The sequence below is a fragment of the Astatotilapia calliptera genome, chromosome 6 (assembly GCF_900246225.1).
Source record: "Astatotilapia calliptera chromosome 6, fAstCal1.2, whole genome shotgun sequence".
Classification (NCBI taxonomy): Eukaryota; Metazoa; Chordata; class Actinopteri; order Cichliformes; family Cichlidae; genus Astatotilapia; species Astatotilapia calliptera.
The window spans coordinates 14658452-14674019 of NC_039307.1; the positions used below are offsets into that span (position 1 = coordinate 14658452).

The 15568-nt window shown below is 39.9% G+C and overlaps 1 long non-coding RNA gene across 5 annotated transcripts; it reads right to left on the reverse strand.

Moving 5' to 3' along the window:
• Positions 1-322: 322 nt before the first annotated feature.
• On the reverse strand, positions 323-15546 carry LOC113023971 (uncharacterized). 5 transcript variants are annotated; one of them, XR_003272618.1, is made up of 6 exons: positions 15227-15541; positions 8063-8153; positions 7573-7625; positions 7124-7329; positions 2596-2646; positions 323-846 (listed from the first exon to the last, which is right to left on the reverse strand). It is a non-coding gene; the product is annotated as an uncharacterized LOC113023971 (long non-coding RNA). The 5 variants fall into 5 exon arrangements; XR_003272621.1 differs by having other exon boundaries at positions 7124-7274; positions 15227-15537; XR_003272617.1 differs by having other exon boundaries at positions 7124-7625; positions 15227-15546.
• Between the last annotated feature and the right edge of the window lie 22 nt (positions 15547-15568).

Sequence of the window (15568 nt, forward strand, 5' to 3'; positions counted from 1 at the left end):
TGGGGCAGCGCACAACCTTAATATCAATAAGGATCCAATCACTTATGTAATCAGGCAGGAAATAAGATCTCATTTGTCGGCAAGGGAAATGATGCAGCCCATAAAAAGATGAAAAACAGTATTAATTGCCAAGATCCTGTGCATAGGGGGCCCATTGTCACGCTATATGATTTATTCGTAATTCGACATGCTTGTGAATCCATGTGCAGAGCAAAAGGCTCAATTATAGAAACGAATAAGCCAGGGAGCTTTAATTTTTTTGTGCTGCTGGGAGTGTGGGTGTGGATTTCCCTTCAAATAAAGATGCAGCAGGCTGTGCGTGTACATCACAGAAAACACTTGTTTATTTCTGGTCTGGCAGCTCGGTAATGACAGAAAGTTTTTCAGTCATTCCAGAGACCGTCAGGTTTTCATCGCTTATGGAACAGTTGAGTAATGATACAACCAGGTGTGAAATTGCTTTCCTCCCTGTAATGTCAAACAACTACTTAAGAGGTGAGATTGTTGCACAGGGATTTTAGCAAGCCAAAAAAAAAACCCTCCAACAAAGCTGCCAATCACAGCAGGTTTGGTGCTCGTGGCACAGAGCGTACACTTCTGTGGGCTCTTTGTTGCTGGAATAAAGGAAAACCGGCAACAAGAAGTGCTCAAAGTCTGTCTACTCCAAGTGACTGTTTGGGGCAAAAATATGGGATTTGTTTTGCTCAGAAAGTTGAAAAGCATCTAAAGTTGACTTTACGGATCAGCTTGTTGACTGGAGCGAGACCTGCTGTGGCTTAAAGGAGATAGAGGACCCACTGGGCTGTTTCCACATTTCGACTGAGGACATTTCTCCAAAAGAGAATTCTGAGGAAAAAAAGAAGAAACTTTAGTTTGATGCTTCACTGCCAACATTAGGGTATACATTTGAAAAAAACATTTAAACACAACTGAAAATACACAGTCGTTACTTCTGCTGAGGAGACTGTATGACTGGTTCAGTTTGTTAGCAGGTTACTCAAAGTTTTGGAAAATTTACCAGAGCTGAAGGTTTGCCCAACTTCAAAGTGATAAAGTCAACCAGAATCTGAACGATGTCCTTGACCTGCTCTACCTCCTGGCTGTGATTCAGGAGGTAGAGCAGGTCATCTTGGTGATTTAATCCATGAGTCTACATGCCAAAGTACCCTTGGGCAAGACCCCTGAGTTTCTCGTCATTTATTGGAGTGTAAATGTTAAACATACCCCACATCCGGTAAGGTAGAACAGCGCTACATAAGAGCAAGTTCTATTATCACTGATCCATCCTTTTTCTCACAAGATATATGGTAATATTAGGGGTTTGGGATAGATTCAGCAGCTCAACAGCTGCTAACATCCATACCTAAGGCCAACTTGGAATAAAGTAGCTAACCTAAGAAACACTTCCTTGGACATGTATTTGGAGTCTCCATCTATCTGACCAGGAGGTTCAAAACAAGTAGTGATGGGATTTCCGGCTCTTTTTAGAGAACCGGCTCTTTTGGCTCGACTCACTAAAAAGAGCCGGCTCTTTTCAGCTCCGAACTGGCTCTTCAGGTTTTTTGTTGCTTTTTTTGGGAAAAAAAAACCCCACGGCTCGCGATAAGGAGCCGGCTCGCGTCGTTCACGTCAAAGATCCGGCTCTAAGAGCCATTTCATTCGCGACCAACACATCACTAAAAGCAAGAACCATCTTGCTGCAGAGTGACAGCACTAACAGCTGTGACATTCTGCCCCCTTTCACAAAGACATGTGAAACTGAATTTGTAATGTTGGGAGATGTTGTCTTGGAGTTTTCAAGAAAATATCACAAATAAATCCAGATCTAAATATCCAATTCGATTCACAGATTCAGTCCATTTACGGTGTAATGCAGCGGTCCCCAACCTTTTTTGCGCCACGGACCAGTTTATGCCCGACAATATTTTCACGGACCGGCCTTTAATGTGTCGCGGATAAATACAACAAAATAAAACTAGTACCGGTACCGAAAAAAGGAAGATTTATTCATAACACGCGTGAAAAGACCCAGGGGCCCGGGGGTTGGGGACCGCTGGTGTACTAAAGGACATTTTCAGGCTTGGTTTCGCTCAGACTGCTTCTCTTATGCATCCGTGACCGCGACTGGCACTGCAGCCTCGATGGATGTGCTGTGGGAATACAAATAGGCTCTGCAGTTGGAATAGATTGGTCATTAAATGGCCTCTAACCTGCGTGATGCCTGAATGCACACTCGATGCAAATAATCCACACACTGTAGTGAGAGGCAGCAATCAGAATATAACTGATGTAAAATGCCTCCTGCTGCAGGGCAGTTTCTCCTGACCCAATTCCACCTACATTTTCTGGAGTTTATTACCATCCATTCACAATTATATCCACACCTACCAACAGTTTAGAAACACCAGTTTAGCTAACAAACAAACAAAACTTCACACGGAGAGGTTTGAACCAAAAGTGAGAAAAGCGTGCAAGAAAGAAAAACTTCAGACGATGCCCTAAATTAAAATTTTTTAGGAGTTTACCATTTTGATTTAGATTTATTATATAGTAATATCTATTAACGTTTATTAAAACAGACTTGGATCAACTTACCAGCTGTCTTTCCATGGACCTGAGCACAGCTTCCACATCTAAAACCCAGCTCTGTGTGGAGCAGGAGGTGGGTGCGGGTTGTCAAAGGGGACACAGGGAAAGCAACAAAATGAAGTATTTCATCATTTAAAGAAAGATGTTGCAAACGAAATTGGCTCATGCGCCTTTTGATCACAGCAGACACAGATCTGAGCATACAGAGAGCTTTCACATTTTGGTTGATAAAATATTAAAGAGGCTCCGGGAGGCAGCAACCTTACTGCACCTCTAATGCACACAGGTGGTCTGCTTCAGTTTAGATGGAAAGGGCAGCCTTCAGTGTAACCAATTTAAACAACATACCTCACTTTACAGGACACGTTTTCTGTTTGAAGATGCTCTACATTTGTCTCAAGGTCATGTTAAGTGTGTAAGGAGGTCCAGCATAAGCACAGTTTTTCAGCAATTACAAATGTTTTCTGGTTTTTGTCTCTTGTCTCATTGATTTGGAGTAAACCTTTACAACGAGGGACACAAAGTTACTCATTAGTTATTTTTTTAAAGTAATTGTTGTTTTAGTTGGTCATCAGGAAGAAAGTCTGATTTATGCATCATTACTATTCTTTTATACAGTATATATAACACCAGACTGGACCCCGTTTTGTTTCCTTCAGAGGGGTGTTAATTCTTTGTAACACAGACTCAACAAGATGCTGGAAATATTCAGAGTTTTTGGTCCATGTTGACGTGACAACATCACACAATCATTGCAGGTTTGTTGGCTGCACATCCATGATGTGAAACTCCTGTTTCACCACATCCCAAAGGTGCTGTGCTGAACTCAGATCTGGTGGCTGTGGAGGCCATTTGAGTGCAGTAAGCTCATTGTGATGTTCAAGAAACCAGTTTGAGAGAATTTGAGCTTCGTGATTTGATACGTTGTCCTGCTGGAAGCAGCCATGAGTCAACTGTTGTCATAAAGTGATGGACCTGGTCATCAACAACACTCAGATAGGCATAACTTATGTCCAGTTGGTGCAAAGAGGCCCAAAGTGTGCCACAAAACATTACACCACCAGCCTAAACTTTTGACACAGGGCAGGATGGATCCCTGCTTTCATGTTGTTGAAGGCAAATTCCGACCCTACGATTTGAGTGTTGCAGCAGAAATTGAGTCTCATTAGACCAGCCAACATTTTAACAGTGTTCCAGTTTTAGTGAGGCTGTGCAAGTTCAGAGATGCTCTTCTGCAAACTGTGATTCTAATGAGTTACTGTTGTCTTTAGCTTGAAGTAGTCTGGTTACTCCTTTGACTTCTTGCATCAAAGTATTCTCACCCTGAGAACTGAAAAGTTTCTAATTTCAGATCATTCTCTGCAAACCCCAGACAAGGATATGTGCAAAAAACCCAGCAGAAATACTCAGACCGGCCATGACCAGTGACTTTTATAAATAAAAAGGATAAATTAGAGTCTGTAATACCAATGTGTCAGCACTGCAGCTGTACTCAATTCGTTGAAGCAGAATCTTTGTCATCGGTAGTAGTTTAGTGAATGAGTCGCCCATGGCAACTTGGGAAAAATGGTGCTTTTATAATTGACACAGCCTCCCGGGTGAAAGGGGTTAAGGTATTTAATTTCCACTTAAATTAAAAGTTCACACACAGCTGGAGACAGATCTGTGCCGATGGGCTGATTCGTCCTCGTCTCTCTTAATATTTGCTGTGAGCACAGCATGGTGCAGTTCTGCTTCATGGTCACTGTGAGGTAATTTACTTGTGTTCACAGCTTCATTAACCAAACTAATTAATACTTTAATTGGTACATTTTTTAATATCAGCTCAGTCAAAAAACACAAAATGTAGGTGGGCTTTAAGAACTTGCCTGATTGTAAGGCAGTGTTTTATCCTGTATTGGTAAACATATATATAAGCATGTATAGACAAGACATCATTTAAAGGACGATCTTGAGCACTTGACTCCTGCTGTCAGGTGATTTGCTGGCCCTCACGTCATCCTTTAAAAAACTTACGTTCATCACCCTAGGGACCGTTTTCTGCCACGCCCGAAAAATGCTATAAAAAGATTATATATTCATATTTTTTTCCACTTTAAATTAGCCAGTCTTTTAAAACTACTTCTCCCTGAACTATCCATGTAAAGTTTTAATTATATTTCGGTGGACAAATAAAAAAATTACAACTCTAAGGCCAGTACTGCAAACGGAAACATAACCGATCACGATCGATTTGACCGTAATTTTTTTGCCGTGAAAAATAGCGTTTATAATGGGTTTCAATGGGGCACAAAACGGTCCCTAGGGTGATGAGTGTGAGTATTTTTGCTGCTAAGCCGTGTTAGGCTGATGTAAGAAAATCAGACTGAAAATTTGAATTTTTTACAAAAACGAAACCGGGTGGCAAGTTTGGCTATGTTACACCCAACACAGCGGAAATGGCGTTCATACGAATGAAAAAAGTGGCACAAAAAGAGCCCAGTATGACGTAAGGGCTGGACATGTTTTGTGTCCATTTTATGCTTTTGGAGGAAAGGGTCCATGAAAAACAGTACACAGTTATTCTGAGTGTTCACCTATGGTGAAACATTTTTATCCTATTTGAAGTGATGTCTTTAAATCTAACAATGCCAAAAGGGCACATGGGCCAACTGAACGAATAGATGAGTATGAAAAAGATGAGAATTATATGCTATGGCCTTAAATGTCACCAGTTAAACACCTATGGCAGATTTGTACTGATATAATTGACACCATTCTTCATCACCAAGTGAACGAATGTGTGTTGAAAGACTCTTTTCTCCCACATTTTTACTGGTTCTGTAGAAAACAAACATTTCTGAAGTCTGGCTTTTACCCAATGTACATGAAGGGAAGGCTTTAAAATTTTTTTTATAGCAAGTAGGTTGGCCTGTGTAATGCCTTACTCATCAAGGACAGTAACAAGTTACCAAAAAGTCACAAGCTTTGCAGATTTTAAGAAATATAAATGATGGAAACTACCAGGATGAAAATGAGAGAGTCGTTTATTCTGAGAAACAGTTTTTGTTACGAGTTATTTTTCAGATATGGCATACCTAATCTATGGATACATCCAAACTATCCTGTTCTCCTTCACTGGTTCAGGTGGGTTTGCTATCCACAGAACTACAATATTTTGATTTGGAGCATTCAGCCAGTTTCTCGTCCGTCAAGCACTCAAACCGAATGTCTGAACCTGCAGTTCCTGTTGTAACTAACCAGAATTACTACTGCAACAAGGCCTCATCAGTAAGATCAAATTCTCCTCAATTTTATTCATAAAGTGCTAATTCACAACATCAGTTGACTCAAAGTGCTTTATATTGCAAGATAAAGACCCTTCAATATTAAAAATAAAATGCAACAATCAAACACCCTCCTATGAGCAAGCACTAGCCAACAGTAGGAAGAAAAAACTAACATGGAAGAAACCTTCTGCAGGCTTTAATGAAGTAGAATAGTAAGGTATTATAAGATCTTTAAGTTATGACAGAGCCAGATTTTTCAGGATTTAAAATAAAATTAAAATTGTAGATTTAACAGGTAATAAATGAAGAGAACCCTCTATGGAAGAAATATGCTCTCTTTCCAGTCCTTGTCAGTACTCTTGTGGAGGCATTTTGGATCTGCTGAAAGCTTTTTAAGGAACTTAAAGGAACAACATGACAAAAATTAATTACAATAATCCGGGAAGTAATAAATGCATGAACTAGCTTTTTAGCTTTAGTCTGAGACAGGATGTTTCCCATTTTAACAGTACAGAGCAGATGAATGAAGGCAGTTCTCCGTATTTGTTTAATGTGCACATTGAGGGACATATCCTGATCACAAATGACTACGAGATTCCTCACCGGTGGCCATGGTAACGTCATATAACAAAAGCATCTGGTTATACACCAGTTTCTACAAACTGCGTACCTAAATTTTAACTAAATTTAGAAATTAGAAGTCATCCAGGCCTTTATTTCTTTAAGACATTCCTCTAGGTTAACTAGTTGATTTTTGTCATTGGGCTTAATAGATAGATAACGCTGGGTAAAATCTGCATAGCAATAAAAATGTATACACAGTGTTTTCTAATAATATTGCCTAAGGGAAGCATGTATAATGTAAAAAATATTAGTAAAACTAACCTGTCTCATGATGGTTTGTAATGGTTAGCTTAGTCAGTTCAATCTGACAAACACTAACAAGCTCAATGCATTAGTACTTGTGATGATGAGCCTTAAATTCATTAACTGCTGTATCCTTGAAAGAAGCAGCACGAGAAAAGCCATATGCAAATTATTCATATAATTTGCAGACATAATAAAGGAGCAGTGACACTGACTGATCTTCTGATCGATAATCAGTGTGTTATTGAATTGACCAAAATATAGAGCATGCCGTCTAAATTACTGAGTATTGACTGTGCTGGCAGTAGTCAGCAATGTGCAGATGCTCTCAGTTTGTTCTGTACCTAGAAAACAAGACTAGAACATGCTCAGGACAGCTTGTGGAAAAACAGTCTTACTCTGTGGCTTTGTCTCTTCTCTATGCTCCACTCTCTTAGATCCCTCCAGTGCCCTGGAAACAATGCATCGGCTGCCCTGCTGTCTCCTCTCTTAGCCATGATGTCGCCTCCACGCAGTGTGCTGGATCACAGCGCTGACCACAACCAGCTCCTCAAAGGGCCAACACAGTTTTCACAAAGTGTAACACGAGTCTGGAAACTGATCTCTGTTAACACAGAGCCAAACTGTCGGTGGTAGTCATTGTTTTTGGACGTTATAAGGTGCTGCCTTGTTACGGTCCCATTATCAGTCCAACAAAAGCTGAGAGAATGCACATCTTTTAATGATAGATTGCCTTTCAGTGCAGCGTTTCTAAATAATGGAAGATGCTTCAGCTGGCTTTGGGCTGTGATCATTAGAGGAGGCTGGGGTGCGGTATGAGGGTTTTGCAGAATAATGCAGGTCTCACCTTTCCAGCATGCTCCTATTGCGTCTGAACATTCAAACTATTCATACTGGAAGCTATGGACAAATAAAACACATTTAAACAAACAGGGCACTGAATATAGGAGCTGGATGTTCCTCAAAATATTTTTGACAGGAATATGAATATGAATTGGTGGCTGAAATAAAGGCTAACACAGAGGGAAAGGCAACCATTCTCAAATTAACCAATTTAGAATCACCATTCAAGCCTTAACTCACTAATTAGATGTCTGCCCAGGAACAATATCAAAAGTAGTAAAAACTATATGAGCAAACTAAGACTACTGGTGCAGGTGAATCGGAGAGAAAAACAAAACAAAACAGGAAAACAGCACTTTCTGAAAAGAAGTTGTGCTTCTTACATCAAAAAGTTGTTTTACAAAAGGGTTCACCGATAAATGCCACAACAGAAGCTTTTATCTGTGATTATTTAATGGAAATGATCTGTGGCACCAAAATCCATTAATGCTTACCTGAGTTGGATGTCCATTAAGTGAGTGTCACTTGTCAGTGTCTTTGCTCTCCACCGATGGTGACTCCTTCTCCCGCGAGCCTTTTGGAAAGCTGTGAAGGAAGAGGGAGTGGGAGAGTGGGGGACAGGGGGGTCAGAGAGAGGATACGGCAATGAAAAAAGTACTTGTGAAGGTGATAAGTGATGAGATAATGGAGGTATAAGATCAGCATTCTGGGAAGAAGAAAAAAAAAGTTCTGTTTTGCTGGTCAGCTTGCACTTGTTTGTTTTCTTATAATGAGAAGGATCTTTTATGATGCGAACCTAAATGGGAAGTGAAATGTTCCCGCTTTGATGTAATTTTCTCTGCACAATAAGTTTCTGGAACAACAACCATGGTTTTGCTGCAGTTTTTAAAGACGCGTTGTTAACTGAAGGAATTGCTCAGAGACCACGCAGAAAACACGCTCAACACCCTAATGATGACTGTTCAATCCCTTCGAGGACAAAATCAGTGCATTACACTTGGAAAACAGCTATTAGGGTCTTCATAGGAAATTTTCACAACTAACTTTGGATTGTTTTAGAAAACATAGATCACTTCCCCCCCCCCCCCCCCCCCTTCTCCCACAGCAGGAAACAGGCTGCTTCAGATGTGCTCGCACCACCAAAACATTGTATATGGTTTGGGTGATGATGCTGCTGGATCGAGCGGATAAGGAGCAGCAGGAGCAGGAGCTATTGATGTGAACAGCACAGAGAATATATTATGCTGATATAACATAACCCATCATAATATGGCTTATATGCCATACAAAGGATGTTTTACAGGCTAACCAGTATCAAATTCTCACATATCAGGTCTACGGTGCCAAAACCCCCAACCCCGGATGAAAATGGTCCCCAAAAAGCCTAAAATGGTTAAATATAACAATGAATTATACTGCAAAACTATAATTCTTAGGGTTAGGGTAAGATGGCTTTACACTTTGGGCTCATTGTCTTCATTTTCCCTAAGCAGACCTCAAATTCCAACATGAACTTCTATGAGAAACAATCTTACGCTGAGGCTCACAACCCTTTGATTCAATCTTCTTTGCAGATCATTGGGTAGAAACAGCTGATCAAAGTGAACATATTATGCTTTTGTTTATTTTCTGTGACATAATAGTAACTATGGTGGATGAAAGTACAAATATTCTCTATGAGCTAAAAGCTCTGGCTTCAGATTGCTCTAAATAAAATGTTTTTGACCAACTGAGTATCACAGTAAATGTGTATTAGACATGGCGGTCCACTGTTTCTGTCAGGGCTCGGTGTGCGGGCAGGCGGAGACAAGGATCCAAACGCAGGACTCTGAGACTGAATTGCAACTGAAAAACCTCCGCTTTATTGCTAGCGATGAACAAAACGTGAACTGAACAATGACACTGAGCACAGAAACACAGGCAACTCTGAAGGTACGACGCGACACTGACACAAAGAAACACGGGGCTTAAATACACTGAGGAAGTCATCAAGGATGGGAAAAAGGAGGGAGACACAGCTGGGAGAGATTAGGGCTAACGAGACAGGGGGAGCAAAGCTAGACACGCTGACATGAGACAAACCGTCACAATAAAACAGGAAACAAGAAACAGAGACGCAGACTTGACACTGAACTAAACCTATACTAAGCACGAGACAACCTAAGCACTAATACCTCACCATGAATAACTGAAACATAGATTTATAATAATAATAATAATCAACAAAGCATCAGAGAACCAGAAAATAATCCATAAGGCTCTATCACCTGCTGTTAAAACCTTCTGTTTGCATGGTGCAGCCAATCAGAAGAAAGTTGGCTTATGATAAGAGAGCAGGGGGATAACAGTCTGTTTAAGACTAAGGAACAGTGTACCACCTTGAAACAAGATATAGATAATTTTGAACTGCAACTATTGCAAATGTTTAGTAGAGTGCAAGAACAAAAAATATTCTTTTGTAAATTAGCATAATGGGTTCAATTAAAAGTGTGTGACTCTACAAAAGGGAGTTTGGTTTGGTACTGGCATGATGTGAAATGTGCATAAACTCTGGATATAGGTATGTTTGTGTGAAAATGGATCGATACACGTCTCAGTGGCAGTATGTTTAATATTGTATCATAGGAATTTTTTAGCTTGTGTGAATTTGTTTCATATAATTACCAATTCATTTAAAAATCAGCTCTCAAAACTTAGAAAGCCTTTTCCATTAACCCACATTCAATTTAACCTCACAGGAAATAGAGTACGGTGTAATTGGGGTGTTTGTTCTGTATTTATTTAACGCCAGAACAAAAGGATGCGTATTAATGTGCCGGCATTACTGAGAAAACTGACAGTTTAAATCCAAGGCAATTACTGAGCAAAATAGTGCTCCTCAGAAAAAGGCCTAAATCCATCACAGGATATATTAACAGGCTCATATTAAACTCCTATTCAGATATCATACTTGAGATAATATCTGCGTTATTATGAGACTGTATTTAGAACTCTGACTGGTGTTAATAGTCAGGAGGCCACATTTCAGATCAGTTTTAATATATGTAGCACCAGTCCTCAACAAAAGGGAGCTCAAGGTACTTTTAAAAAATATATGTCTTACAGAGAGATACCCAGCAACCCCATATGAGCAAGCACATGACAGCAGTGGGGAGGAAAAACTCATTTCTAACAGGAAGAGATCTTAAGCAGAACCAGGCTCAGGAAGTGCAAAGCAATCTGACGTGACTGAGGGTGATGGGAAGCACAGCAGTAACCCTCTTAAACTAGAACACAGTGATTAAAGCGTGCCTGAACAACCCCAAATGACATTCAGGTACTTCCAGTTAACAGAACTTGAATCTGATTGGCAGGTCAATGCCTGGTAATGTTAAATGAGGTGATTTTTCATGTGCAGCCTGGCATTGATTGTAGTGGTGACATGGAGATGCCGTCTCAAGAGAATAATGACATCCCACAGCTTAAAGTCTCAACACGTCCTTCTTCCTTCCTATTACTGTGATGTGTTCATGGTGCAAATGTCAATAAAGTTGTGGTTGGAGCTAGCTAGCCTATGATAGCGGAGTTAGCAGAAACAGATTTTTATTTATTTTCCAATTTTCATTGGCAGTAATTTCAAATGCTTGAACCAACATCTCCAAACACGCAAATTCTGCTCAGTAAAATTAGATAAACCCGAAAGTCTAGATAAATATAGATACAGACAAATAAATATATGGATCTAGATACATTAATATAGAGTTAAAAAAAACAACAACAACAACAACAACAACAACAATCATGTATAGATCCTGAATCTATACATAATGTGTTACTGAATTATGGATGAGATTATCTTTGCAATTGTAGTCTTTTGGTTAGTAGTCTTTTAGCAGCTCTCACCATAATTTTGGTATTTCCAGTCAGCTTTTACTTCTTTCTAGCTATAAATAGCATCCAGTTCTCAGAAATTCCCTTCAGTGAAAGAAACCACTATGAAGCTGACTAATGGTGAAAGTCAACAACATTTCACAGTAATCATTGCTTGTTTTCCAGCACACAGTCACCTCTGAACAAGTCCTAAACTGAACTGTTGTTCACACTAAATAATTGCTATGTTCATCTGTAAGTGATGAACATCATTATGAGGTAAAGATACAGAGACAGACCAAGCCCAGGGACTGCACATTTGAAGGCAAGAAGAACTCACGTTGCTGTCCGTGCTTTCTCATACTCTGGCAGTAGGCATAAATCTTCAACCGAGGTGCCGCACCACATTATACATAACCGTGTGGACAAATCAGTATGTGCCAACCTGAGAATGAGCACATCTGAAGCAATGAATCCTAAAAAAAGACCCCTTCTCATCGAGGGCAGGTGATGAAAGCAAAATATATTCCATTGCTTTTTAAAAAGTTACCTGATTCTCAAAGATTCTGAGATATGGGATCACATAGAAGTCGCATGATGCTTATGATTGTATTGTTGAGCAAGGTCAGAGAGTAAAGACATTTTGTGCTTTTTTTCCCCATTAGATCACTACTTAGAAGGGAAGGTTTCCTAGAGAGTGCTGAAAATAAACCAGAAGTCAGGATTTAAACCAAGAAGCATGTTAGTGACAGCAAATGCGCACTTACAGTCATTAAAACTGCATCACAAATATGTGTGTGTATGCCTTTGTCTCTGTGAAAGGGCAACAAAAAATTGGTGTAAATACCACTAACGACTACAATGAATACATGAACAAAATCTTATACTCTACATTTGCATAAACGATTAAACATTATTTTCTGGAGCATTTAAGAATGAATTTGACTGTTAATGAGCATCACTTTAAAGGCAGTATATTAAGCTGTCACTCAGCTTTGTGTTTATATTCTTCCATTCTATAAACTGCTGAACCTTGGTGAGCCTCTTCAGTTCATTCTCCATTTGCTGCTGCTGTGTTAGCTCGTCCCACTCAAAGGCAACTTACTGATGATTGGCTTCCCCTTGTAAAAAGGTGTGAAGAGCAGGTGGGCAGAGCTGTTGTGTTCACAGATAAAGCCATGTGCTTGAGATCACCATATTGGGGATATCCACTCACTCTGACATCATATTGAACCAGGAGTAAAAAATAAATAAAAATAATAAATTATATATATATATATATATATATATATATATATATATATATATATATATATATATATATATATATATATTAGGGGTGCAACGATACACAAAATTCTCGGTTCGGTTCGATACTTTGGTGTCACGGTTCGATATTTTTTCGATACAAAAAAAAATGTTCATGCCTTTTTAATTTGGCATTTATTAAAATTATAAATATATATTTTAACTCAAAAGTACAGTTTTTAAATTTAACCCTAACCCTTGTGCGTGTTTTTTATTTTGACAGCGAATGTGCACCTGCGGACCACTTATGTGGACCCCTGGTTATTTAGCTCGTCATATTGCAGCCACAGAAATTCTTTTGTCCATGAAACCATGAAGCTGCACTTTCTTTTTGCCTTATAGTCTGATTTGTCATAACTTCTCCGTTTTGTGGTAAGCTTTTCTTTGGCTGTCACTTCTTCACCCTGACCTGTCTTATTTGGCTCAGCAGAACTAAAATATATATCTGTCTGTGAAGGTTCTCAGTCATCCAGGTCATCGTAGTCAAATATATATCCTGCTGCTTTTACACATGTACTCACATAAGCTCAGCGATTCTCTGCGCGATCAACCTCTCACATGTTTAAGCTGCGGGAGATTTCACTTGTCATGTTTGCATAGTAAGCTAACAATTAATAAGACGATGTCAGAGGAATTGGTGCGCAAATTATCATCACTCACAGATCAGTGCTGTCGCTCTCTATACACAGTTCGCGCGATTGCAAAGTGAAAGCAAAAAAACAAGCGCAAATTCAAACGCGATTTCAATATGTCACATATTGACAGTGGCTCACCGATGCCAATGACATAATTACCCAGCTACATTTCCGAAAGAATGCAAAAGCATTGACATATTTTTCCTTCCTGCGATAGCCCGACGGGCAGGGCAGAGAGAGATTTTGGTAGCCCGACTGGAAAAAATTTTGCGAGCCCTGTATCTGATTGAGGAATCACTCATCTTTGGAAAAGAGAGTTTATTACAGAGAAATGGCTCTTTCCAAAATAAAAGCTATACTATACGCTTCTTCTGGGCTATATTCTCAGCAGCATATTAAACAGCTGTCTAAATGACTCGGCTAAAGTTTGTAGCATGCATGCTTGTTGTTTTTGTCTTTGCACTAGGATGATGTCGGCGTAAATGTGCAGTCATATTCGTTGTGTTCCCACTAGTGCTTTCAGGTTAATCTCGTTGAAATGACCTTAAAGCCACAACACGGCAAATTGTTTCATACGTCACATGAAAACCAAAATAATTCCAAACGCCAGATCTGAATGAGGGTGGGGGAGGTCCATGTTGTAAGGAGAGCTTAACTTCTGTCTCGCTAGCTTGCCCTGCGCTCTTCCTTCTGACGATGCTGTCTGTGTTGAGCGCTCAGTGAATCTGCGTTCGACTACTCCGCCTAGGCTGCACTGTCGACCCTAGGCGGAGTAGTCAAATGCAGATTCACTGAGCGCTCAACACAGACAGCATCGTCAGAAGGAAAGTTGATAAAATAAATTACAAATTTTGTATTGTTCGATACATATGCGTACCGAACCGAAAGCACTGTATCGAACGGTTCAATATCGATACGAATATCGTTGCACCCCTAATATATATATATATATATATATATATATATATATATATATATATATATACACCCAGCACGCCCCTGCGGGCGGTTTATCCTTCAAGCTCGGGTCCTCTACCAGAGGCCTGGGAGCTTGAGGGTCCTGCGCAGTATCTTAGCTGTTCCCAGGACTGCGCTCTTCTGGACAGAGATCTCCGATGTTGTTCCCGGGATCTGCTGGAGCCACTCGCCTAGCTTGGGAGTCACCGCACCTAGTGCTCCGATTACCACGGGGACCACCGTTACCTTCACCCTCCACATCCTCTCGAGCTCTTCTCTGAGCCCTTGGTATTTCTCCAACTTCTCGTGTTCCTTCTTCCTGATATTGCTGTCATTCGGAACCGCTACATCGATCACTACGGCCGTCTTCTTCTGTTTGTCTACCACCACTATGTCCGGTTGGTTAGCCACCACCATTTTGTCCGCCTGTATCTGGGAGTCCCACAGGATCATGATATATATATATATATATCTGAAATTGAATGTTTGGGGATTGCTTCCAAACATTCAAGCACTTACTTTGACCATGATGGGCATATAATATTATAACACTGCAGATTACAGCAGTGGTATAAACAGGTCCACTTAAATGATATTAAGTGATATTAAGCTCCACAAGTAGAAAAAAAACATTGTTAAATTGAAAAAAAATTAATTAAATGAATCCTAAAATACAGAGTTTGATTGCCAAAATACTTCTTCAGTCACCTGTTGTACCTTCAAGAATTAATTTTTTTTCAGTCGTGTTTTCAGTAGTCAAACCAAAGTCAAATCTCCAGTGCAGGTAAACATGAGTTTAAGATGTAGCAGATTTATTATACCAAAATTAACGTACTTGTACTGCATGACTGCTGCTCCAAACAAAGACAAAAACCATCAACTCAGATGAACAAAAAATTAATAACTTACGTCTTACTTCGGCTGAAGAAATGCTGGCGCAGTACAAAAGCCAGAGTAGAGAGAAACATGATGGTGGTGCACATGGTCCCAAGAGTCCACCACCACCACCACCCTGCATTCACAGAGAAAGCAGCCTCAAAATATTCCACCCATTCTGTAAACCTCAAGCACAGCTGAGAAAACCATTTCCCAGTTACCAGGTCTTTGTCTCTCCCCTTGCCTGGATCAGGAACACAGGAGGATTAGTCAATCCCAGATTAGAAAAGATGATATGCTGCAGAATTGAAGAACAGCCCTGCACTGCACATATAAGCTACAGTGTGTGTGCGCACTTGTTGTGCATGATTCATG